Source organism: Loxodonta africana, chromosome 3 (assembly GCF_030014295.1).
Source record: "Loxodonta africana isolate mLoxAfr1 chromosome 3, mLoxAfr1.hap2, whole genome shotgun sequence".
Classification (NCBI taxonomy): Eukaryota; Metazoa; Chordata; class Mammalia; order Proboscidea; family Elephantidae; genus Loxodonta; species Loxodonta africana.
The window spans coordinates 19,191,042-19,215,350 of NC_087344.1; the positions used below are offsets into that span (position 1 = coordinate 19,191,042).

General features: G+C 40.9%; 1 pseudogene; it reads right to left on the reverse strand.

Moving 5' to 3' along the window:
- Positions 1-16,536: 16,536 nt before the first annotated feature.
- LOC111749154 (olfactory receptor 7G3-like) lies at positions 16,537-18,161 on the reverse strand (annotated as a pseudogene).
- Between the last annotated feature and the right edge of the window lie 6,148 nt (positions 18,162-24,309).

Consider the following 24,309-nt stretch of genomic DNA (forward strand, 5'->3'; position numbering starts at 1 on the left):
TCCCTCTTTATTTTTTCACAAATTTGCCTTTTTCTCTCCACCTGAACCACAACAGTCAACTTGGTACGTATTATTCTCCTGTGTTTTCATTACTTTCAGTCTAATTCAATCAATAAACAATGCTATTGTTTTACATTTTAATACTTTATGTACTGTGGGTGTCATTTTACAATTGGTCTCTTAAAATAATGCATTTAACCTTATCAGTCTTATTACAGTTCAGTCTGGTTCATTAACTTTAACTACTTTAAGGTATTTCACTCTGTTGTTACATCAGAACTTATTTATCCCTTCTCCAGGTGATGGGCATTTTCATTGTGGGACACACACACACACACACACACGTAAAGGATGGGAATGGAGTGGAATAAAAAGGGCTTATCATCTTTGTGTTTACTATTTTGTTACTTTAAGACTAGAACTGTTATGGCAAAATGTCAACATTTATTAATTCTGAAAGCATTGATACATGACTATTTGTCCTGCTACCCTGAGCTAATCTGTCTTAAAATATTTCCTAGGTTAATAAAGAGACACCGGTAGATACAGGTATGTAGCCTGTGGAGTCAGACTAGTTCTACACTTCCTCACTGCTAGTCCTCATAGTCAGGTCAAAGATCTCCCTTAGAAAGGCGTATCAAGAACCAGGTAAGGAGAAGGTGAATGAACACACCTGCCCCCTGCCAAAAAAATACAAATTTTTTTTAAAGAATTCTGGAAAATTGAGCAAGGGCATATTTCTATTTAGGATGGAAAAATTCCCTGGAAATTTAGGTTCAGAGTAGATGATTAGCAGAATGAGAGAAGCTCAAGTATTGGTACAAAAGTACAAGGAAACATGTCAAGAAGATTATGGACAATTGGCAGGCATCACACAAGTAACTCCATTCTGCTCATCTTCTGCATGTACTCACCTCACAGCTGCCCCAGATGGACTTGAAGACAAAGACATCTCCCTATTTGCAAAAAATAAACTAGGGGACTTCAGATTACCTGAGTGCCAGCATTAAGAAATGACATTCGATTCTCCCCTGAAGGCTGAATGATAAAAATGGAGGCTCTGGACTCACGGAGCACAGAAAACAAAGGACCAGGATCCTATGGGAAGTGATGGAGACAAGGCTCAGGTGTGCTGCCTCCTGACTTGGGCAAGGTTATTGAGTGGGTGGTCACAGGCAGACTCTTTGATGTCTCTGTGGCCCTTGGGGTTTCAATACCGAAAGCTCCTCATTAGTCAAAGTCTTTTGCTCTCATTCTGTTCCCAGGGCAGTACAAACCCTTAAGCAGCAAGCCTAAGAGAAGGAAAAATTTATATTGAATGATTCCATTATCCTAAGAGCCCAGGCATATGCCATCCTCTTTGCCTCATCTCATTCTGCTCATACTCATTTCAAGCACCTTGTACAGATGGACATACCACCCTTCTGTAATTGTATTAGTCTTCTCTCTTTATATTCAAAGGTGCCCATAATCTAAAAACAAGATTAGGAAAATTGACACCATGTTTAGGCTAAAAATATATACTTTATTGTGTGAAGATGTGTATTCTATACAAATAAGAGCAATAATATAATAGATGTACCCTAAAAAGGCAGATTCTAAGAGCTAATTCTTTGATGGCACATGGATCCTTTTCCTGCATCTAATATTCAGCAGTTTCTAATCTAGCCTCTGTAATCAAACATAATTGAGTGTGTAACAGGCATTTAACCTCCTTTTTAATATTTCAATATCAACATTTCCAAATTTTACAGGAGTAACTTCAATATCCACCCCTCATCTGTCAGTTTGTCACAGTGTGGTGGCTTGTATGTTATTGTGATGCTGGAAGCTATGCTACCAGTATTTCAAATACCAGCAGGGTCACCAATAGTGGACAGGTTTCAGCAGAGCTTCCAGACTAAGACAGAATAAAAGGAACAACTTGGGGATCTAGTTCTAAAAAAAACTGACCAGTAAAAGCCTTATGTATAGCAGTGGGAGATTGATATAGTGCTGGAAGATGAGCCTCTCAAATTGGAAGACACTTGTGGTCATTAAGATTGTGTGTCAACTTGGCTGGGCCATAATTCTCATTGGTTTGGCAGTTATAATGTAGTCGGGCAGTTCTATAATGATGTGATCATCTCCATGATGAGATTTGATATAATGTGACCACCTTCAAGATAAGATCTGCTGTGAATAGCCAATCAGTTGAAGGGCAAGTTTCCTTGGGAGTGTGGCCTGCATCCAATATATGTGGACTTTTTGGCAAGGCTCGTGGGCTTGTCCTTGTTTTGGATTCTGCAGCTGGTGCCTGTTCCTCTGAACTTTGGCCCTTAGAAATTGAGCTAGAGTCTTATGTGTTGTCTTGCCTGCTAATCTTGGGATTCATCAGCCTGTGAGCCAGAGCCCTGTTGTCTGACTTGCTGAACTTGGATTCACCATCCCCTGAAGCTATGTGAATCAGAACAAGCCTCCAACCTGACCCACCGCTTGGAACAATGTTCCAGCTTCTACAACTGAGTGAGCCATTTCCTTAATATAAACATCTCTCTACGTATATATTTATACACTTACTGGTCTTGCTTCTCTAGAGAACCTAGCCTAAGACATTTGGTACCGAGAGTGGTTCTAGAGAAACAAAACTGTAAGGATGACTTTTCCAAATTGGTTTTCAAGTCCGATTAGTATTAAAGATGTTAATGACTGCTTCCAGTAAGAAGTGGGCACTGCCAATCCATGGTTGTTTTAGACTGGGTTCTCTAGAGAAGCAAAACCAGTAACGTGTATAAATATAGACTGAGAGATTTATATTAAGGAAACAGCTCATACGATTGCAGGGGTTAGAACTTCCCAAGTCCTTGGATTAGGATAGAGTCCTTTCCCAATTCACGGAGCCGCCGAAGCTGGTGAGCCCAAGATGAGCAGGTTGGAGAGCATGGATCCTGCTCACAAGTTGTGACGGTCAAGGAATCCCCAAGGTCAGCAGGCAAGACCATAAGTGTCTCCTGAGTCAGCTGCAGGGGCTGGAGAAACCAAGAGAGGCAGGTCAGGGAGCAGGACTCTTGCTTGCAGGCCATGATGATGGACAAATCCCAGGATGGGCAAGTAAGGTGCTAGCTCAAGTCCCAAGACAAGAAGTCAGATGAGAAACAGCTGTTCTATCTAGAACAAGCCAACAACTTTTTCAAGGTGAGCAGGAAAAAGGAAGTAGCCAGCGGAAGGTAGATAGATGAAGGCTGAGGGGGCGGTGAGCTACCATAGGCTCCACCTCTACTGCTACCACTCAACAGATTCTATCATGGGGGTAATCCCATAACAAATTTCAACAGAAATATGATCACAACATTTCACAACAGCCAAAACACTGAGAATCATGGCCCACCCAAGTTGACACACTATCTTAACCATCACAGTGGTGTAAGGTGGCAAAGGAAATATTTTGATCACCTATTGGTAAAGGTGAGGCTCTGGGTGATCACTTTTGACACTTTTCTAAGTTTTATAATAATGGGAAGTATAACGAAGCAGGTTGCTTGGTCCTACATTCCCTAGACAAAGTGATGAAGGAAAGAGATGAGCTCAGGGCTTCAGAGTCACAGCTCAAGTGCCACATAAACAACATAAAACTTTTCACTTGTGCCTTGAAAGAAAGCCTGATTTCTTGTAGTAACAGACCTGATATTGTGAAAAAACAAAACCCAAAGTGGCTGAATTACAGTGCCAACTGAATTCCCAATCTTCAGTGGTGTCTGCAGTTAAAGTGAGGGCATTGATTGGGAAGAAATGGGATCATGAAACTTGGGATGGGGATATGTTTCTAGGTGCCATCAAGTCGATCCCAACTCATAGTGACCCTATGTACAACAGACCAAGACACTGCCTGGTCCTGCACCACCCTCACAATCGTTATGCTTGAGCCCATTGTTGCAGCCATTGTGCCAGTCCATCTTATTGAGGGTCCTCCTCTTTTTCATCGACCCTCTACTTTACCAAGCATGATGTCCTTCTCCAGGGATTGATCCCTCTTGATAACATGTCCACAGTATGTGAAACGTACTTTGCCCTCCTTGCTTCCAAGGAGCATTCTGTTTGCACTTCTTCCAAGACAAATTTGTTGTATATGGAAACATATAGGCAGCTAATCAGGAAGCTGGGGACACCAAACCCCTAAATTCCATTAAGCCACTCCTACCAACAGAACCTGCCCTCTCATTCCCATCTGAAGAGATTATTCCATTTTTGTTTGCTAAGCCACACTCCTCGGTAGAACCCACTTCCACTCCACCTGATGAGATTAAAGCAGCTGTGCCTAAAAAACCTTTGTCTGAGTCACTATGCCTGGTGCATTGCCTGAGGCAGATGTCTTACAAAGCAATGCTGAATGTTCTCAAACACACAACCCCACCACCTATTTTGGCTTCCAGACCTGGCTGACATCCCAGTGAGCACCAAAAGGTGAAGTACAAAGTGTGACATCAGCAGACGATTTTTAACAATCAGGTGGATAGGACGATGCAGTCTGTGGAAACCAGTCATCCTCTTTTCCAGCTACGCCTGTCATTGCTCAATGAGCTTATGAACAAACTGGTCATGATGGCAAGGATGGAGATTATGCAAGGGTTCAGAAACACTCATAAGGCCAACTTGGCTATAGCCAAAGCTGAGTGCCCAATCTGCTAGCAGTAGGGACCAACCCTGAATTTCCAATATGGCACCACTCCTCAAGGAGATCAGCCAGCAACATGGTGGCAGGCTGATTACATTGGGCCTCTTCCATCATGGAAAGTGTGGCATTTTGTTCCTACAGGAATAGACACTCTGAATATGAATATGTTTCCCTGAACACAATGCTTCTGCCAATACTACCATCCATGGACTTACAGAATGCCTTATTCACAGTTGTGGTATCCCATACAACCTCACCTCAGATTAAGGGACTCACTTCACAGCAAATGAAGTGCTGCAGTGGGCCCATGCCCATGGAATTCACTGGTTTTAGCATGTTCCCATCATCCTGAAGCAGCTGGTTTGATAGAATGATGGCATGGCCTTCTAAAGACACAATTATGGTTGCAGCTAGGTAGCAGTACCTCGCAGGACTGGGGCAATGATCTCCAGGAGGCTTTATAGGTTCTAAACCAGCATCCAATATATGGTGCTGTTTCTCCCATACCCAAGATACCTGGGCCCAGGAATCAAGGGGTGGAAATGGAAGCAGCACCATTCACTAGAGCTGGAGATAGAAAACCAAAGGGAAGAATGTGCTTGGTATTTCTCAAGCTGAAAGAACTGAAGAAAAAATTCAAGCCTTGAGTTGTAATACTGAAGGATTCTGTGTGGAAAATATTAAACGACCCAGGAAGCATCAAAAGAAGACGCAAGGAATACACAGAATCATTACACCAAAAAAAAAAAAAAAAAAAAGTGTCATCATTCAAACTTTTCAAGAGATAGCATATAATCAGGAACGAATGGCACTGAAGGAAGAAGCCCAAGCTGCACTGAAGGCACTGGTGAAAAACAAGGCTCCAGGAATTGATGGAATATCATTTGAGATGATTCAACGTACAGATGTAGCACTGGAAATGCTCACTCATCTATGCCAAGAAATTTGGAAGAGAGCTACTGGGCCAAACGACTGGAAGAAATTCATATTTATGCTTATTCCCAAGAAAGGTGATCCAATTGAATGCGGAAATTATAGAATGATATTGTTGATATCATATGAAAGCAAAATTTTGTTGATGATCATTCAACAGTGGCTGCAGCAGTATGTCTCAGGGAACTGCCAGAAATCCATGCCAGATTCAGCAGAGGACATGGATCGAGGGATATCATTGCTGATGCCAGATGGATTCTGGCTGAAAGCAGAGAATACCAGAAGCATGTTTACCTGTGTTTTATTGACTATGCAAAGGTATTCGACTGTGTGGATCATAACAAATTATGGAGAACATTACGAAGAATGGGAATTCCAGAACACTTGATTGTACTCATGAGGAACCTGTACATAGATCAAGAGGCAGTTGATGGGACATACAAGGGGATGCTGAGTGGTTTAAAGTCAGGAAAAGTGTGTGCCAGGGTTGTGTCATTTCAACATACTATTCAATTTGTGTACTGAGCAAATAATACTAGAAGCTGGACTATTTGTAGAAGAATGGAGCATCAGGATTGGAGGAAGACTCATTAACAACCTGTGTTATGGAGATGACACAACCTTGCTTGCTGAAGGTGAAGAGGACTTGAAGCACTTACTAATGAACATCAAAGACCGCAGCCTTCAGTGTGGATTACTCCTCAACATAAAGAAAACAAAAATCCTCACAACTGGGCCAATAAGCAACATCATGATAAACGAAGAACAGACTGAACTGGTCAAGGATTTCACTTTACCTGGATCCACAATCAACACCCATGGAAGCACCAGACAAGAAATCAAAAGACACATTTCATTGGGCAAATCTTCTGCAAAGGACCTCTTTAAAGTGTTGAAAAGCAAAGATGTCACCTTGAAGATTAAGGTGAGCCTGACCCAAGCCATGGTATTTTCAATTGCATCATATGCATGTGAAAGCTGGAAAATGAATAAAGAAAACCGAGGAAGAAATGACGCCTTTCAATTGTGATGCTGAAAAAGAGTATTGAATATACCACGGACTGCCAAAAGAACAAACAGATTTGTCTTGGAAGAAGTACAACCAGAATGCTCCTTAGGAGCAAGGATGGTGAGACTGCGTGTTAAATACTTTGGACATGTTGTCAGGAAGGATCAGTCCCTGGAGAAGGACATTATGCTTGGTAAAGTATAAGGTCAGTGGAAAAGTGGAAGACCCTTGAAGAGATGAATTGACACAGTGGCTGCAACAATGGGCTCAAGCATAACAACTATTACAAGCCTGGCGCAGGACCAGGCAGTGTTTTGTTCTGTGGTACGTAGGGTCGCTATGTGCCAGAGTCGACTTGACAATACCTAATAACAACAACAACAACCATTCACTGTTACCCCTTATGACCCACTCGCAAAATTTTTTCTTCCTGTCCCCTCAACCCTATGCTCTGCAGGTCTAGAGTTCTCAGTTTCAAAGGGACTGGAGACACATTACTTATTCAGTTGAGATAGAAGTTGAGAATGCCACCTGGACACTTTGGGATCCTTATTCCTCTGGATCGACAGGCAAAGAAGGGTGTTATCATACTGCCTGGTGTGGTTGATCCTGATTACCAAAAGGAAATTGAATTGATATTACACGATGGAGGTAAAGAAGAGAATGCCTGGAATGCAGGAGGTTCTTTGGGTATTACTTAGTACTACCATGCCTTGTGATTAAAGTCAATGGAAAACCACAGCAACCCAATTCTGACATGGCCCACCAGAAATGAAGGTTTGAGGCATCACACCAGGCAAAGAACTACAATTAGCTGAGGTGCATGCTAAGGGCAAAGGTAATATGGAATGGATGGTGAAAGGAGGTATTCTAAACATCAGTTACAACCACATGACCAGTTGTAGAAACATGGACTATAATTGTTCTGAGTATTTATGTCTTGTATGTGTGCATCGAATATGTTTGTTTTCTTCACTTATAAAACATAAGACATAAAGAGGGCTAATGCATTTTTGGTTATATGTGTGCTAGTTGTACATGTCGGACACAAATATGACTTTATAATTATTTTCATTCAGAGATTACATATCGTTTAAGGAGATATATATAGGCATCAAGTTGATAAGGCACAGACTGTGATCATTAAGATTGCATGGCAACATGGATGGGCCAATATTCTCATTGGTTTGGCAGTTATGATGTAGTTTGACAGTTGCATAGTGATGTGATTATCTCCTTGATGAGATTTGATATAACGTGATCACCACCATGATGGGATCTGCTGTGAGTATACAATCAGTTGAAGGGGGAGTTTCCTTGAGGGTGTTGCCTGCATCCAATATAGATGGACTTTATGGCAAAGCTTGTGTGCTTTTGCTCAAACTGGATCCTGCAGCTGGCACCTGTTCATCTAATCTTTGCTTCTTGGGACTTGAGCTGGCAGTATGCCAGCTCTCTTGCCTGTCAATCTTGGGATTCATCAGTCTTCATTGCCTGTGAGCCAGAGCCCAGCTGACTTGCCGTTCTTGGATTCTCTAGCTCCTGCAGCTATGTAACTCAGGAGGAGCCTCCAGCCTGACCCACAGAGTTGAGATGTTCCAGCCTCTACAACCACGTGAGCCGTTTCTTTCATACAAATCTATCTCACAGACGTATTTATACACTTTACTGGTTTTGCTTCTCTAGAGAACTCAGCCTAAGATAACACTCAAAATATGACTCGGGAAACCTTTCTCTTCAAAGTAGAGTTGACCTTAATGAAATGGGTGGAGTAAAGCTTTTGGGACTGTCATTGGCTGGTGTGGCATGACTCAAAATGAAAACAAACAGCTGCAAATATTCATTAATAATTGGAATATGGTGTGTAGGAAATACGAATCTAAGAAATTGCAAGTTGTCAAAAATGAATTGGAATACATGAAGATTGGTATCTGAGGCATTACTGAGCTGAAATGGACTGGCATTGGCCATTTAAAATTGGACAAGTATGTGCTCTACTATGCCAGGAATGAAAATGAGAAGAGGAATGGCAAAAAGAACATTTCAAGATCGATCCTGAAGTACAATGCTGTCAGTGATAGGATAATATCCATACACCAACAAGGAAGACCAGTTAATACAACTATTTAAATTTATGCACCAATCACTATTGTCAAAGAAAAAATTGAAGATTTTTTACCAATTGCAGCAGTCTGAAATTGATCAAACATAAAATCAAGATTCACAGATAATTACTGGTGATTGGAATATGAAAGATAGAAACAAAGAAGGAGGATTAGTAGTTGAAATATATGGCCTCTTAATAGAAACCATGTTGAAAATCCCATGGAGAATTTTGCAAGTCCGAAACGACTTATTCATTGCAAACACATTTTTCAACAACATAAATGGCTACTATAAATGTGGATCTCACAGGATGGAATACACAGAAATCAAATCGACTACATCTGTGGAAAGAGTTGATGGAGAAGCTCAATATCATCAGTCAGAACAAGGCCAAGGGCTGACAGCAGAAAAGACCATCTACTACTCATATGCAAGTTCAAGTCAAAGCTGGACAAAATTTATAAAGTTCACAAGAGCCAAAGTACAAACTTGAGTATACACCAACTGATTTTACAGCAATCTCAAGAAGAGATTTGACACCTTTGAAAGTTAATGAATGAACACTAGACCAGTTGTGAGATGACATCAAGAGAATCATACATGAAGAAAGCAAAAGGTCATTTAAAAGACAGGAAAGAAAGAAAAGACCAAAATGGATGTCAGAAGAGACTCTGAAACTTGCCCTTGAATCTCAAGTAGCTAAAGCAAATGGAAGAAATGAAGTAAACGAACTGAACAAGAGATTTTGAAGGTTGGCTTGAGAAGACAAAGAATGATAATGAAATGTGCGAAGACCTGGAGTTAGAAAATCAACAGGGCAAAACACGCTTGACATTTCTAAAGCTGAAACAACTGAAGAAAAAATTCAAGCCTCGAGTTGCAATATTTAAAGATCATATGGGCAACATATTGAACGACTCTGAGAGCATCAAATGAAAATAGAAAGAATATGCAGTCACTGTGCCAAAAAGAATTGATTGCTGTTCAATCATTTCAGAAGGTAGCATATGGTCAAGAAACAATGGTGTTGACGGAAGACATCCAAGCTGCACTGAAGGCATTGGTGAAAAACAAGGCTCCAGGAATTGACAAAATACCAATTGAGATGTTTCAACAAGCGGATTTAGCACTAGAAGCACTCACTCTTCTATGGCAAGAAATTTGGAAGACAGCTTCCTCACCACCCACTGGAAGAGAGATCTGTATTTGTGCCCATTCCAAAGAAAGGTGATCCAACAGAATGTGGAAATTATCAAACAATATCATTAATATCACACACAAGTAAATTTTTGCTGAAGGTAATTCCAAAATGGTTCCAGCAGTAAACGGACAGGGAGCTGCCAGAAATTTAGGCAGGATTCAGAAGAGGCCATGGAATGAGGATTACCACTGCTGATGTCAGATGTATCTTGGCTGAAAACGGAGAATACCAGGAAGATGTTTAGCTGTGTTTTATTGACTATGCAAATGCATTTGATTGTGTGGATGGTAACACATATTTATGGTAACGTTTTGAAAAATGGGAATTCCAGAACACTAATTCATGCTCATGAGGAACCTGTATATAAACCAAGAGGCAGTCATTCAAACAGAACAAGGGGATACTGTGTGGTTTAAGATAAGGAAATTTGTTCATCAGGGGTGTATCATCTCACTACACTTATGCAATCTGTATGCTGAGCACATAATCCAAGAAGCTTAGCTATCTGAAGAAAAGTGTGGTATCAGGATTGGAGGAAGACTCATTAACAAGCTGTAATATGCAGATGACACAACCTTGCTTGCTGAAAGCAAAAATGACTTAAGCACTTATTGATGAAGATCAACAGACCACAGCCTTCAGTATGGATTACACATCAACATAAAGAAAATATAAAAATCATCACAACTGGACCAATAAGATCTCATGATAAATAGAGAAAATACAGAAGTTGTCATGGATTTCGTTTTACTTGGGTCCACAATCAATGCCCATGGAAACAGCAGTCAAGAAATTAAACAGCATATTGCATTGGGAAAACCTGCTGCAAAAGGCCTCTCTTAAGTGCTAAAAAGCAAAGATGTCACTTTGAGGACTAAGGTGGGCTTGACCCCAGCCAGAATATTTTCAATTGCCTCATATGCATGCAAAGGTTTGACAATGAATGAAGAATATTGAACAAGATTTGATGCCTTTGAATTATGGTATTGGCAAAGAATATTGAATATACCATGGACTGCCAGAAGAACTAACAAATCTATCTTGGTAGAAGTATAGCCAGAATGCTCCTTAGAACTGAAGATCGTAAGACTTCGTCTCACTTACTTTGATCATATTATCTGGAGGAACCTCTAGCTGGAGAATGGCATTACCCTTGGTAAAGTAGAGGGTCAGTGAGAAAGAGTAAGGCCCTCAATGAGATGGACTGACACAGTGGCCGCAACAGTAGGCTTAGGACCGGGCAGTGTTTCATTCTGTTGTGTACAGGGCTACTATGAATACGAACTGACTTGGCCACACCTACCAAGAACAAGAACTTCAATATACACTTTTTCACATTATAATCCATGGGTTGAAATTACGGCTCTTAGTCATCAACATTGTTGAGAAAATTGCAAATGATCAAATAAAGAGCCAACCTGTGATACAATATATCTTTTTGGTTATAACCAACTATGGATTTGGGCTTGTTCATTAGAACAACAAACTTATTTTGAGAAGAAAAAGACCAACACATAAATGTGTAGTTTATTTAATGCAGAACTGGTACTACAATGAATGAATGGGTTTATTAACAAAAGTCACTGGGACATAAAATGAATTTGGATGCTTGCTCACATCAATGGCAAAAATAGACTCCAAGCAGATAAATGACAAAAATGTAAAACGCAAACTATAAATCCCTTAGATTGAGGTAGGTAGGGTTTGCATATACAAGATCTTTTGAGGTGATTCAAAGGAATGTGGAAATTATTCAACAATATCATTAATACCACATGCAAGCAAATTTTTGCTGAAGATCATTCAAAAGTGACTTCAGCAGCCTATCAACAGGGAACTGCCAGAAATTCAGGCCAGAGTCAGAAGAGGACATGAAACCAGGGATATCATTGCTGATGTCAGATGGATCCTGGCTGAAAGCAGTGAATACCAGAAAGATGTTTACTTGTGTTTTTACAGATTACGCTAAAGCATTCAACTGTGTGGGTCATAAAAAATTATGGATAACATTGCAGGGAATGGGAATTCCAGAACACTTAATTGTGCTCATGAAGAATCCGTACTTGGATCAAGAGGCAGTTGTTCGAACAGAACAAGGGGACACTACATGGTTTAAAGTCAGGAAGGGTGTGCATCAGGCTTGTATCCTTTCACCATACCTATTCAATCTGTATGCTCCGCAAATAATCGTAGAAGACAGGCTATATCAAGAAGAACTGGGCACTGGGATGGAAGGAAGACTCGTTAACAACTTCCATTATGCAAATGACACAACCTTGCTTGCTGAAAGTGAAGGGGACTTGAAGCACTTACTAATGAACATCAAAGACAGCCTTCAGGATGGATTACACCTCAAAATAAAGAAAGCAAAGACCCTCACAACTGGACCAATAAGTCACATCATAAACACAGAAAAGATCGAGGTTGTCAAGGGCTTCATTTTACTTGGATCCACAATCAACACCCATGGAAGCAGCAGTCAAGAAATCAAAAGACTCATTGCATTGGGCAAATGGGCTGTGAGAGATCTCCTTAAAGAATTATAAAACAAAGATGTCATCTTGAGGACTGAGGTGTGCCTCACCCAAGCCAAGGTGTTCTCAATTGCCTCATATGAAGAAAGAATAAGGAAGACGAAGAGAATTAACACCTTTAAATTGTGGTATTGGCAAAGAATATTGAATGTATACCATGGACTTTGTTAGGCCAGGATTCCCAGTATTCTGTGGTTGTCTTCCATTTTGTGATTGTAATTTTAAGTTAAAGAGGATTAGGGTGGGATTTTAACACTACCCTTACCCAGGTCACATCCCTGGTCTAAAATAAAGGAAGTTTCCCTTGGGCGTGACCTGCACCACCTTTTCTCTCTCAAGAGATAAAAGGAAAGGGAGGTAAGTAAAGAGTTGGGGACCTCATACCACCAAGACAGCAGCACCAGGAGCAGAGCATGTCCTTTGGACATGGGGCCCCTGCACCTGAGAAGCTCCTCCACCAGGGGAAGATTAAGGACAGGGCCCTTCCTCCAGAGCTGACAGAGAGAGAAAGCCTTCCCCTGGAGCCAACACCCTGAATTTGGACTCGTTACCTGCTAGACTGTGAGAAAACAAATTTCTCTTTGTCAAAGCCATCCACTTGTGGTATTTCTGTTATGGCAGCACTAGATGACTAAGACAGAATTTTCTACTGAGTGGGCTGCGGCTGAAACAGACACCTATAATGTGGGAACGGTTTTGAAACTGTGAATGGATAGAATTGCGACAGCAGCAGAGGACCAGCACAGCAGAGAACCTGCAGCAGCAAAGAAGCGGCAACAGCAGAGAAGCAGCAGCAGAAGCAGAACACCAGCACGAGGTGGCACTGGAGCCCACCCACGGAACCAGAGAGCTGAGTGCCTGTGTGCAGGAGGCTTCCTGGCAGAGTGGGTTGCCTCCAGGCACTTACTGATGGAGCTACTGAGCTTTAGAGCACTTGCTCCAGCAAGACAGATGCAGGTGTGAGGCCTGAGGAGCTGAGAGGCCAAGAAACCATGAAGCAGAAGCTGAAGAGACAAGGAACACAAGAAGCTGAGCTGCCTCAGTCTCAAAAGGCATGGCCAAGACCTCAGGGGTTTCTAAGGGTGGAGTTGCCACTCAGATGGTTGAGGAGAATGGTGGGCCTAAAGCCTGAGGGAGCAGAGTTTCTGTCCCAGTGGGCCTGGAAGGGCACTTGAAGCCCAGGGCTGAGGGGCCTCTACTCAGAATCTGGAGAATGTGGCCAATGCCTAGAGTCTAGAGGCCAGGGTTATTGTGTAAATTGTCTCAGAGAACAGAAGATTATTTTCAAAGCTTTGAGGGCTAATGTAGTGTGTTCCACTGACTTGCTTGGTGCCTGTTATGCCTTCTAACAGAAGTGTAAATTGGTTCTATCACTTAGGAAAACTTCTTTATAACTACTAGTTGGAAAATAGGCACTCCACTATACACAATAACTTCACCCAAGCATGAAACTCTATTTCTACCAGGAGACATGTATGAGAATATTCCAACAATTTTATTCATAATGTTACAGGGTAGGGCTTCCCAGCTCAAGACTAAGCCCTGCTTAGGTTCTTACCTTCTTCTGACCAAGAATGACCAGAAGAGGCTCAGAGATTCTGCACAAACAAAGGTTCATTAGTGACAGAGCAAAAGGCTCATGAGGGAGAGAGGGAGAGGGTTTCCACCTACACTAGCCTCCAGTCTCTCACTGAACAAAGGATTTCATAGGGCTTATAAAAGTTCTTAGGCAGGAAAAAGACATTGTTTTTATTCATTAGATGGGTGGAGATTTCTAGGCGAAGGGGAGGGATTATGAAAATCAAATGCTCACACAGTTAGAATTCAACATAGACTTCCTTGCAGAAGTTGCTGGAACCAAGACGGAGTCTGTCACAAAGGCTGCCGGGATGTCGATAAGGACTTATTCTGGGACGTTGTGTATGCGTGATGCCTCTGGACCTTGGTTCAAGCCCAGCGAGGGGACTCTGTTCATGTTAGTCTCACGTGGAATGTCATTCATAGTCCACGCTGATCTTGACTGTGCATGCTGTGCACCTTGTGGGGCCTTGAAAAACAACTCAGAAGGATTAGCAGTAATTTATAGCTGGTCAACCACACAGGGCCTTGAAATGTAGCCCCTTATCTTGTCTAAGCACCTAGTTTGTTAATCACAAGTAGTTTTCTGGTGCCAGCAGCAAAAGTTATGTAGTGATCTGCACTTAGTTTTACATCTGGAGACTATTTAATTATAGCTGATTAAGCACAGAGGGCCTTGAAATGTAGCCCTTATTTAATTCAGCCAGCCTGATCTCTTCCCTGTCTCAGTAATAGCAGAAACCTAGTTATCAAAAGTTCCATCAACATCAGAAAGGATAACATTTAAAAGTATATGGCATTGAAAATAAACAAATGAATACATCTAACAACAAGATTGAATCTGAAAATCACACTGGGAAGAAAAGCTATCAAGGCACAAATTCATACATTAATACTAAAAGTTTAACAAGTTCAAAAAGGGACATTTAAGAAACCGTGTAAAAAAAAAAAACCCATTGCTGTCGAGTTGACTCTAACTCATGGTGACCCTACAGGACAGAGTAGAACTGCCCCATACGGTTTTCAAGGAGTGCTTGGTGGATTCGAACTGCCGACCTTTTGGTTAGTAGCTGTAGCTCTTAACCACTACGCAACCATGGTTTCCGATAAACTGTGTAGGGATACATAAACTTGTGATAAAAAGATGTGGTCAAATCTCATGAAAATGCCAGTTTTGTAGAGCAAAAATTATCAAATAATGGCAACTTCATAGGCTTCAACGTAATAGAAGGATATCAAAGAAAATGATGAATATGGAATTCAGGATCAATACAGAATTCAACAAAAAGGAAAACAACCCAATCAAAACCTGGCAAAAAACTTGAATAGATACTTCACCAAAAAGGATATACAAATGGTTAACAAACACATGAAAAGATGCTCACAACATTAACCATTGTTGTTGTTGTTCTTAGGTGTCATCTAGTCCATTCTTTTTTGTTTGTTTGTTTTTCAACCATAGCTATATTTATTATCCTAGTCGGGTTAAGGTGGTATCTCATTGTGGTTTTGATTTTCATCTCCCTAATAGTTAATGTCCCCCATGTATCTGTCAGCATTAGGGAGATGAAAATCAAAACCACAATGAGATACCACTTCATCCCCACTGGGATAGCTATGATTAAAAAACAAACAAAAAAAAATGGAAATAACGGTTGTTGGTGAGGATGTGGAGAAATTGGAACTTTCATCTGTTGCTGGTGGAACTGTAAAATAGTACAGCCACTGTGGAAAAGTTCGGCAGCTCCTCAAAAATTAAACATTGAATTACCATATGATCCAGCAATCCTAATCCTAGGTAAATACCCAAAAGAATTGTTGTAAGCAGGAATACAAGCAGAGACCAATATTCATTGCAGAACTATTCATGATAGCCAAAGGATCCCCATCTTTTGACTTTATCCCAGAAAAAATGATTTCAGACATCTGACCTTCAGAACTATAAGACAATACATCTGTGCTGTTTTAAGCCACTACACTTGTAAATCATTACAGCAGCAAGAGGAAGCTAATGCATGGTATATGTCCCAATTCATGCTGATGATGAAGAGAACGTCTTCTGGATGACACATTGGAAATATCATCTCTCCGTTACAAAGACACCAAGGAGAGGCGATCATTTTTCTGTGTCTGGAAATGATCCAGGCACTGTTGCAGCCATTTGTGAACATCAAGGGAAAAACCTTAGGAGGAAGCCAACACACGAGGGAGTAAAAAGCAGCCCTGTGGTTCTGTGCCTAAACTTACCCCACCTGTAAACTCTTTGTTAGGAAAGATGATACTTGTTTTTATTGTATGTCCCTATTTTAGTTGAGACTTTTCCCTCTTACAACTAAAAGCACCCTCACTGATAAAGTATCTCAGATCTTCCCAAATTTTGCCAAAGACGTGAGCTAATATAATTATGCCAGTTTTATAGGTAAGGAAAACTGACCTTAGAGGGTTGAAATCAATTTTCAAACATCACAGAGCTATCACAGAACAAAGGATTCAAACCAAGGTGGTCTGATTCCAAAGTTCTCACTCTTAACCATTCAGTCTCTGGTCTCCTGTTTTCGAAGAACTTGGTCAGACTTCATGAATCTCTCATTATGTATTTCTTTCTGGTATGTTCCAGCAGCTTAAGGCTAAAGCCCCTGGTACATCAATGGAAAGAGAATATTCTAGAGATGAGTTTCCTCAAAGCCCCTATCATGTCCTTGTTCCTCAGGCTGTAGATAAAGGGGTTCACCAGAGGGGTGACCACAGTGTACATTACTGAGGCTATTGCACTGTTCCTAGAGGAGTGAGTAGCTGCAGAACTAAGGTACACCCCAAAATCTGTCCCATAGAATAAAGAAACAACTCTTAAGTGTGACCCACATATGGAGAAAGCCTTATACTTTCCACAAGCTGATGGCATTTTCAGGACAGAGGAGATCATTCGAGTATAAGAAAAAACTATCCCAGAGAGAGGAACAACACCCAAAAGACTGGTCACTACATAGACCAAGATGTTACTAATGAGGATATCAGAGCAGGCAAGCTCGAGAACATGAGCTAGTTCACAAAAGAAGTGGGGTATTTCCAGATCTGTGCAGAAGGACAGCCGCAGTGCCATCAGAGTGTGCAGCGGGCATCAAGGACACCAAAGAGGAAGGACAACAGAACCAGCAGCTCACAGAGTGTAGGACTCATAATGGCCGTGCACTTCAGTGGGTGGCAGATGGCCACAAATCTGTCATAAGCCATCATTGCTAGAATTCCATTTTCCAGTCCAGCAAAAGTCAGGACAAAGCAGATCCGGGTGCGGCAGCCTGTGTAACTGATGGATTTCCTCTGTGTCTGGGTGTTCGCCAGCACCTTGGGGATCGTGGTGGTGGTGAAACAGATGTGTACAAAGGACAGGTTGGAGAGGAAGAAGTACATGGGGGTGTGGAGGTGAGAGTCAGAGACTGTGGCCAGGATGATGAGTAGGTTTCCAGCTACAGTGACCAGGTGTAGGGGCAGGAACAGCCCAGAGAGGAGGGGCTGCAGTTCTGGACCCTCCGAGAGCCCCAAGAGGAGGAATTCTGCCGCGTCTGACAGGTTCCCTGGTGTCATGTTGTTGATAGGTCTGATAGAAAAGATGGGGGTGACAACAAAACCAAATGTAAGAGAAATCTTAATTTTTATTATCTGAATCTTTACAGAAGAATTTGCTTGATTAGATTTAGGCACAATTTTTGGCAAACATTCTTAAGTACTTTCATTAGGACCCACATACTGACTGCTTCTCCTATTTTTTTTTAACGATAATTATTACCTGGAATCCATTAATTTATTGCGGTTTACAAAATGCTGATATTCTTTTTTTTCATTTATTGGCTGAAATACTCCCATAAAGAGGAAACCATATCAGTTATAGATACTTCCTTCTGCTTCTCTCCTCCTTTATTTACCTTTTATTCCCCCCACCACTTATCCTCGTTCCCAAGTTTTTATTCACCACACATTCTTTGTCAAGAGGTCCCTGAGTGGTGCAAATCGTTAAGCACTGGAGTACTAACTTAAGGATTGGTGGTTCAAACCCACCCAGAGCCTCCTTGGCAAGAAAGAGCTGATGATCCAATTCTGAAAAAAAAAAAAAAAAAATCAGCCATTTAAAACCCTATGGAGCATAGTTCTGCTCTGCCAAACACAGGGTCACCATGAGTCAAAGCTGACTCATTGGCAACTAGTTTGATTTTGGTTTGATATTCTTTGTCAAGTAGGGCTACTTGCTGAGAATAGAATAGGAACAAGACATTTTGCTCTCCTTTAGGATTATACCAGGACTTCCAGCAAATAATCAATCCAGAATGAAATTACTAAGGCTGTATTCCAGAACACAGGTTGGCAAAATTGAGCTTGTGCCTCAAGTCCTGCCGGTTTTTGCAAATAGTTTTATTGAAACACAGCCATTTGCTTACACACAGTCCATGGCTCTTATGTGCTACAGCAGCAGAGTTGAGTAGTTGTGACAGAGGCCTAAAATATTTATTATCTGGATCTTTACGGAGAAACTTTGCTTGATTAGATTTAGGTACAATTTTTGGCAAACACCCTATGTATTTTCATGAGGAAGCACACACTGACTGCTTTTCCTATTTTTTAATGATAAATATTGCCTGGATCCATTATGTTATTGGGGTTATAAAATGCTGATATTCTCTTTTTTTTTTTTTTCATTTATTGACTGAAATGCTTCCATAAAGAGGAATTTTCCCTAATGAAATATATGATTACCTTGAGGTATAGTTATTATAGGAAAAGCAGACTATATCTTGATTTCTGTATCTATCACTTTTTAAAATAATAAATTAGTTCCCAGCATTATACAAAGGCAAACACTGTATCATTATGAACTCTAGGATTGTAAATACATTGGATACATTTCAACTCATTTCAGTTATTATTCATATTAATTCTCAAATTTCCCCATCTTTGGCCAGGGGGCACCTCTTCACCTTGCCTCCTGAGTCCTTCTGAAATGAGCCTAGCAATCTCATATCTCCCTTAACTTTGGTATGAAAGATGTTCTAGGCCCATGTTTTGCATTTCCTGTCCCAGATCTTGAACCAACCATTTCTCCAGGAAGCCATGGTTTTTTTAGTGGTAAATGATACTTAGAGACCACAGTCTGGCCACTATAGGGTTTTCAATGCTATTGAGTTGGATATTGTTTTTAGTCTTTTCCATTGGGCAGAGCCATAAAATAGTATTTTTTTTTAAATAGTAACTCATTTAACCCTTTTGTATAACCTAAAGATTAGGTTTCACTTTATTTATGCTTGAGGAAACTGGGCAAGGGGATATTTATTAACAAACACAAAGACCCAGCTTGTGAGTAGCATAGCTGAGATTTGATCCAACGAAAACAAAACCAAACCCAGTGCCATCGAGTCAGTTCCAACTCATAGAGACCCCACAGGACAGAGTAGAACTGCCCCATAGAATTTCCAAGGAGCGCCTGTTGGACATGAACTGCCAAGCCTTTGATTAACAGCCATAGCAAACTTAACCACTAAGCCACCAGGGTTTCCATTATGCCTCCAAAAAGTGTATAATTCAGCTTCCTATGAAATTATTCAGATTTCCTTTGAACAACTCTAGTGACTTAGTAAATAAAGTCCTAAGCACAGTCCCTGGTCTTCAGTCTTCCATGCCCTGGTCCACATAGTTAGTGTGTTTCAGGTGACAACACCAAAAAGGGGAAATCTTCAGGACCTGATGAAGATTAGAAAATGCTGCCTGATAAAATAGAGGCTTGTATGAATCTGTTATGGGCCAGACAGGCTACTTGCCTATGTGATTGATTTTAAGAGATGCTGGTAAGTAGGGACCCAAGCTGATAGAGACTCTGCTGCCTTGAAGTTGCATCACATAGAACATGCGACCTTTTCAGTCCTGAGTGTAGCAATTGTAGAATGTGTCCACAAATTCCTTGATCTTTCTCCTTGAGGAAAGATAGAAAGATGCTGGGCAAATACGTTGCTGTAACTTTCTCATTGTTTGAAGACTCAAATGTCCTTTTCTGAAGTAGGATGAGGCCACTTTTCCATAACAGAATGGTGGAGGAAACTTAGCTACATGAGTGTTATAGATTGGATTGAATTCCCCCAAAAAGATATGCTTAAGTCCCAACTTCCAGTATCTGTGACACTGATTTTGCTTGGAAATGGGGACTTTGAAGATGTTATCGGTTATCAATTAACATGAGGTCATAGTGGAGTAGAGTGGATCACACTCTAATATGAGTGGTGTCCTTATAAAAGATAAGAGACAGGGAGGGACACAAAGGGATGACAGCCATGTGAAGATGAAGGCAGAAATTGAAGTGATGCATCTATAAGGCAAGGAACACCAAGAATCATCAGCAACCGCCAGAAGCTAGGAGAGAGGCATGGAATAGATTCTCCCTCAGTGCCCTCAGAAGGCACAAACATAGCCAACAGCCTGATTCCAGACTTTTAGCCTCCAGAACTATGAGAAGATAAATTTCTGCTTTTATAAGCCACCCAGTGCCTTGGTACTTTGTTATGGTAGCCCTAGGAAAACAATACAGTAGAGTCTTAAGTACATAGAACAAAGCAGCAATACATTTTAAGTTTAATCTTCAGGGTCCTAAACAGAAAGTATGTCTTAACTCTGATATTCAGGCCACTTAACACGTAAGTTCCCAATGTGCCTGGTGAAGGGATAAAAGGAAGTTGAAGTAAATACACCTGGGTAATTACACTTACAGAGTAATGTTGGGACTCACAGTAGTAAGTGCAAAGTATTTGGCATAGAGCACACTCACAGTAAAAAACCTCAGCACTTGCTACTTGGTGTTAACCTTATGTTTGAGAGAGAAGACGAAACACTTGGGTTTTTAAATTCCTTAAGTCTTCCTCACTGTTACAGTTTCTATAGTAAAAACCCATGATCTTTTCTGTTTAACTGTCTTTAACTACATGAATGAAAGCAAAAAAAAAAAAAAAAAAAAACAATTGAAAAAATATTCAAATGTTAACAGGAGTCACAATTAATTTCCATAAATATTTGAGCTAGGTCCATTTGCCCTTTCCTTTACATTCTTCATATGTATCTAACAGTATCTTTCTCCCCATCATTTTTCCCTTCTTATTACAGTTTGTGAAAATAATTAATCCCTCTATACGCCGTAGAGTCAGTCCCTGGGAGGTGCCGATAAAACGCTGGGCTGCTAACCAAAAGTTTGGAGGTGCGAGTTCACCCAGAGATGCCTAAAAGAAAGGCCTGGCAATCTGCTTCTTAATCTTATTTGTCTCAGCCCATCAGTTTCATTTGCATAATTAATAGATAATACTAGAAAAGAAAATGTTGAGAGTTAAAGTCACACAATATATGAGGCCGTACCTCTTATTATTCCCGGTTGTACCACCTCAGCCCCCAGTTCAGGCTTGGCACTGATTCCTGGAGAAGTTCCCAGTGAACCATCTCAGGACTAGCTCCAGGCCTCTCTTATCCCCTATGGCTTATCAAGTTTCTTGATAAATTGATCCTGGAGTCCCCAAAAGAGACAATAAGGAGTTACTGTGCACTGGCAATGTCAAAGCATCTGTTCACTGTTTTTATAAGCTAATTATTAGCAATTTCTTTAATAGCGTCTCAAATTAGGGCAAACGTTATCTTGAATCCCAGCATGTGTGTAGTGAAAGGTACAGTGATTTCACATAACCCAGCCCATTGCTTCACAGATTGAGGCCCTGAATAGGGAGTTGATTTCTCCTGGAGAAAAACAAGTGATCATAAAAATGTCAACCGTATAGAGATAAGGTCAGGACTCAGACACACCCTGATTCAATCATGGACCCTCTGTGCTAGCTCTGTGACATAGAAAGGTCTCTGATCCTCGATGAGCAGACTCAAATTTTTTCAGTTGTAAAATGGAAACTACTATAAAAATAGAAGACCCTGGGTGGTACAAATGGTTAACATACTCAGCTGCAACCAAAAGTTTGAAGTTCAAGCCTACCCAGAGGTGCCTCACAAGAAAGGCCTGGTGATCTACTTCTGAAAAATCAGCCATTGAAACCTCTGTGGAGCCCAGTTCTACTCTGACATACATGGGATTGGCATGAGTCAGAGCCAACTCAATAGCAACTGGCTCCTATAAAAATACACAGGGCTGTTGCAGGGATAAGAAATAAGGAAAAGCACCAAGCACAGTGCTCAGCCCTGCCCTGCCATGACTTTTACGATTTACCATTATTGTTTTTAGCTGTGGCCAATTGCTGGTGCCCAGGGGGGAAGTGGAAGGTAGAACAGAAATGAAAGAGGAAGAAGGAGGAAAGGAGGGAAGATACCCCAGGAATAATGTCCTAGGACTGGGCAAAGGAGAGTTGTTCTCCAGCTCCCACTGGAAGCCCTCCTAGTGTAATGAAGCAGAGGGAGGAAAGAGCCAAAACACACATCAGTGTGGGGATAGATACACAAAATATGGCAATGTCAGGTGATGGAATAGTGTGAAAATGTTACTTTAATATTACTTCATCATATTTAAATTAACTTGTAAAAAGTATTCCAAATCAAAATATTTAAATTATTTCCAGATGTATAAAATTAAGCAAGGAAAAAAAATGAAGAGAGGAAGCTAATTTGACAAATAAGAGCTATAAAAAAAAAAATAGCACAGTGAAATTTATAGAAATATAAATACACCCCAAAATAACTATCATTTATTTTTATATTTCAAGCATCTTGAAAATTATAAAAGATGACAATGAAGGGCTTGAACCCACCAGCCAGTATGAACAAATTCAAGCACTGTGTCTTACTTTCCTGTTTTTTGTTTTTTTTTTTTTTAATAAGTAAAACAATGCAGAACTTCTTGAAGCCTTTGGGTATTCCTGCACAATCTCAATCCTGACCTTCCCTCCCCACAAAGCTCTGACTCCTTAATTCTAACATCCATCATCACATTTAGATGTGTTACAGTTTTCTGTTTGTTTTTTTAATAGCAGAGAAGTATTTGGTAGACACATTCAAATGAAACAACATGCTAAACTAAGGATGGTCAATACCCACCAAATTCCAGAGAGTAGTGACCTATGGGAAGGAAAGGAGGAGGAAGAAAGAAAAATAAATAGCACTACATGGGTATGTGTAATATTTTATTATTTTTGAAAAGGTGGCAAAGTGTCAGTATTAATTAATTCTGGAAGGTAATTGCGTGGCTGTTTTATGGTTCACTGTGCTGCTCTGTTTTAAAACATTCCATAGTATTTTTTGTTTTGTTTAAAGAAAAACAAAAATACTGGAAAGGTAGAACAACAATTCTACATGGGTCTCAACCTCCTTTCCCAGGGTACTCACAGTGTGGTGACAGGGAGGAGATAGGGTTCTCTAAGTGTGAATTCTGGAACCAGGAATGGGAAATTTGGAAAGGCAACTTCACCACACCCCAGCCCCACTCCTGGCCAAAGAAATGAGAGAATGATAGAACATTTATCAAATTTTTGGAAGGGCTAATTCGTGTGTGGGTGGAGAAAAAGTCCTTGGAATTTAGAACACATAGTAGGGAGATGGGACTAATGAAAGCTGCTTGTAAATTGGATGCAAGGGGGAAAGTAAATATTAGCAAAAAGAGGATCATAGTTTAACTTGAGGTCTCCTCTATAATGTAAACTCATTGAACTTTCTCTTACCTCTCAAATGTCCTCCAGATAGGCTGGTAAAAAGAAAGACCTGTTCAGTTTCCCACAACATTATGAAATGCTAATCAGGGCACTTCAGTAGACCTTGGAGCCGTCGGTGAAGGATTCTTCAGTGTTCTTCTGGATATTGAAGGAGGAAGATGGAAAACCTGTCCTCAGGAAGGGGAGATGGACAGAGAGAGGCACATGGCTCTTGGGTGAGAGGGATCATCTCTGGGAGGAGACTCAGGTGTCCTTTTCCTGCCCTAAGCAGGGCCGTTGAGCGGGACGGTCAAAGGAAAACAATTTGCGGTTTCTGTGGTCCTGAGGGCTCAATTTCCAAAGCTCCTCACTGTGTTTTTTACTATCATTGCTTTCCCAAGGAAGCTCCAATTCTTAAGCAGCAGAGCTCACAGAAGGAGAGAACTCCTAGATGGCTGACTCCCTGATCCTGAGAGGCCAGGTATAAGCCATCCTCTTCCCACCATGATTTCTTTCCCCTGTGGGGGAGCCCTCTCCTGTATCCTTGCGTCTGACCTCCAGGGAGCTGGTGAGATTCTCCTTAGACCAGATTCCAGCTGTCTCTGAGCCAGAAGTGATCATTGAAGGGCTATAGAACCACAGTAGTGTGAGTCCCA